This window comes from Camelus dromedarius, chromosome 35 (genome assembly GCF_036321535.1).
Source record: "Camelus dromedarius isolate mCamDro1 chromosome 35, mCamDro1.pat, whole genome shotgun sequence".
Lineage (NCBI taxonomy): Eukaryota > Metazoa > Chordata > Mammalia > Artiodactyla > Camelidae > Camelus > Camelus dromedarius.
Window position 1 is genome coordinate 9276941 of NC_087470.1, and position 3205 is coordinate 9280145.

The 3205-nt window shown below is 39.5% G+C and overlaps 1 pseudogene; it reads left to right on the top strand.

The window, feature by feature from the left end:
• The first annotated feature begins 2291 nt into the window (after nt 1–2291).
• Nucleotides 2292–3205, top strand: LOC135320022 (olfactory receptor 4C3D-like; annotated as a pseudogene).

Below are 3205 nucleotides of genomic sequence, written 5' to 3' on the forward strand. Positions count from 1 at the left end.
ACAAGTTTTATGATCACCCCTCATCTTCACCAATCTATGATTTCAATCTCTCTTCAGCATGAAAACATCAAGAAAGACTCAATTACACTAACATCAATTTATAAATAAAATATTTTTTCTCAGTGAGAGATATTTAAGTTATGATAATAATATAATTAGAATTAAATTAGTTAGAATTATTATATAATTCAAATTCACATCCCAAATTTTCCTTACTTAAGAAAACAATGTAAGAATTTTCCTATGATACAACACAAGATTTAAACACCTCTGTTAAAAAGTACAAATGAATCAAGGAGATGCACTATATTTTAATCATCCAACCCTCCAATATTGAACATTCCATGTAGTTTCTAAATTTTTCACAGCTCTTAAAAATAGTGTTGATCATGTCTATAAATAATGACATTTCTCTTCTAAAAATATTTTCCTTTAGGGCTTATTCCTAGAAAGAGTTCTGTGGAGCCAAAGGAAAAAGGAAAAAATAATTTTCTTTTCTTCCTAGGTATTCCTAAATCACTTTTATTAATTATGTCTAATTCTTACTCTATGCACACTCCTCTTGTTTCCTCTCTGCTGAGGGATCCCACATCACAACAAGGGCATGTACTGCAGCTGCTGCACTTTGTTTCCAGATATGTGTAAGGTTTTCATTTTGGATAATTAAAAAAATAAAGCTTTAAAAATGTATCATTCAAAGGAAAAGATATTTTTGGTCAAATACATTTTATTATGTTTATGTTTTCCCCCTTCTTTGGGAAAACTTTGTCCCCAAATTTCCTCATTGTATTAGTAATGCCGTGTCCTGTAACCAGGAATGATGGATGATGGATGCTGCGGGAAGGTGGGAGACGGAGGAATGTGAATGCCTGTCGCAGAAACATAAAGGGGTGGGAAGGTCACTCACATCATGGAGGGATGAGTTGCTGCTGTTTGGTAGTGAAATTTCAGGCATCATTGGCATTTAAGAGGAATACTTTTCATGATTGTGTGAACAAACATACATTAATATATGTCTAGGAAATATGTGTTGAATGAGTGAACTTGTAGTAGGTATTTACAGTAAGTAATAGATTTTACATGTCTGTGTTGTGCGTGTTTTTACACATATATGTATATTTTCTATCTCTCTGTTGTATCTAGCAGACTATTTCATTTTTTTATTATTTTTAGAATTTTGAAAATTGGGATTCCCTTTGTGTGACAGATCCTGTGTACTGAACACCTATGCAAGAGTTTGTTTTTTTTTTTCCAAGTCTACAAAGGCTGTAAATTCACTGAATATGCCAATATTAAATTGTGTGTGGAACAGAATTTTGAAGAATAAGAATTATCAGTTAAAAAACACTATAATTATCTTGAGAGTAAAATGATCCAGTAACTTACTCTTAACTAGAGATGATTCTTATTTTCATATTTACCCTATAAATGTGTTAGAAACTATTAAACTGGAATACAGCTTCTTTTCAGATTTTTATTTATGTTTCTCATAGAGAAGATAAACAATGATAAACAGAGCAGGGGACAAACACACTTTAATTCCTGGTAGGTCTGTGGTCTGGGAAGCAGTCGCATTCTTACCCATGGAGAATGGCGATTCTCTAAGCACTTACTAATCACCTAATAGGTTTCAGGAACTGCAGGCAGTGGGCCAGGCACTGCGGTCGGCTGAGTGACAAGACTCACATGAATAGTATATGTATTATGGGAGGTACCCAGGGAGGGTATGTCAACAACAACATATACACTTCCCTAAATGGCCTGCTTATGGTAGATATTCACTGCCACTGTCTTTCTTTCCAGTTAGAGCTGAGGGTTCAAATGTAAATTCTCATGAAAGGTGGAATACATCTTACCTGTGTTCAGCACCTCTCAGCTTACAGACCCATCTGAGATTTACAGTTTGTAACCTCACAGACGCAGAGGAGGGCTCGGGATCATGGGACACAGAGCTGACATACCAGAGTAGCATGGAGTTGGAACCAGAAAGAGAATCCAGATCTCACGAGGACAGCCCAGGTTTTTCTCAGTAAATTTCCCATCAATTGTTGCCCTATAGAGGTTTTACAGGTGACAGGTATGAGGTGTCTGAAGAGAAGGAAACATCACGGAGGATGTAAGAGAGAACTGAAACAAGCACCGAGGCAGGAGTGTCAGGGCCATGCTCCACAGGTACAGTGACTGCTCTGTTTTTGCACCAAGGTATTCAGACCATGATCTTTTCATGATTAATGAATATCTTTCCTTATTTCTTTTCTAGGTAAGTCAGGTTCCAGGAAGGTGTTACTTGCTGAATGGATCTCCTTACGCCTCCCAACAATGTGACTGAATTTGTTCTCTTGGGACTCAGACAAGACCCACACTTGCAGAAAATAGTCTTCACCGTCTTTCTGTTTACTTTCCTATTTACCCTGCTGGCCAATCTGCTCATTGTCATTACCATCTCCCTCAGCCCCACACTTTCAACTCCCTTGTATTAATTTTTCAATTGTTTGTCTTAGATGCCTCCCTCACTTCTGTCACAACCCCCAAAATGCTCATTGACCTGCTGCACCAGAGGAAAATCATCTCCTGGGGTGGCTGCCTGACCCAGTTCTTTTTGGAACACTTCCTGGGAGGCTCAGAAGTCATCATACTGGTTGTCATGGCCTATGATCGCTATGTGGCCATCGGCATGCCTCTGCACTACACGACCATCATGCGACAGAGGCTCTGCCAGCTCCTGGTTGTGGTGGCCAGGACTGGGGAGATTGTGCATGCTACTCTGCAGATTCTTTCTGCAGATGACTTGACCTTCTGTGGTCCCAATGTCATTGATCACTTCATGTGTGAGTTCTTCTCACTGTTGAAACTTGCCTGCAGCGACACCTACAGGCTTGGAGTGGCGGTGGCAGCCAACAGTGGGGGCATGTGCTTACTGATTTTTTTCATGCTACGCATCTCCTACATAGTCATCCTGAGCTCCCTGAAATCCCACGGCTCTGAAGGACGGCACAAGGCACTCTCTACATGAGGCTCCCACTTTGCAGCAGTGGTGCTCTATTTTGTCCCTTGTATTTTCACCTACACGCGTCCTGTGGACACATACCTGGTAGACAAGTTGGTGAGTGTGTTCTATTCAGTCCTTACTCCCATGTTAAATCCCATCATTTACACAGTGAGAAACACAGAAGTGAAAAATACCATGAGGAGTTTGTTGAAGTAG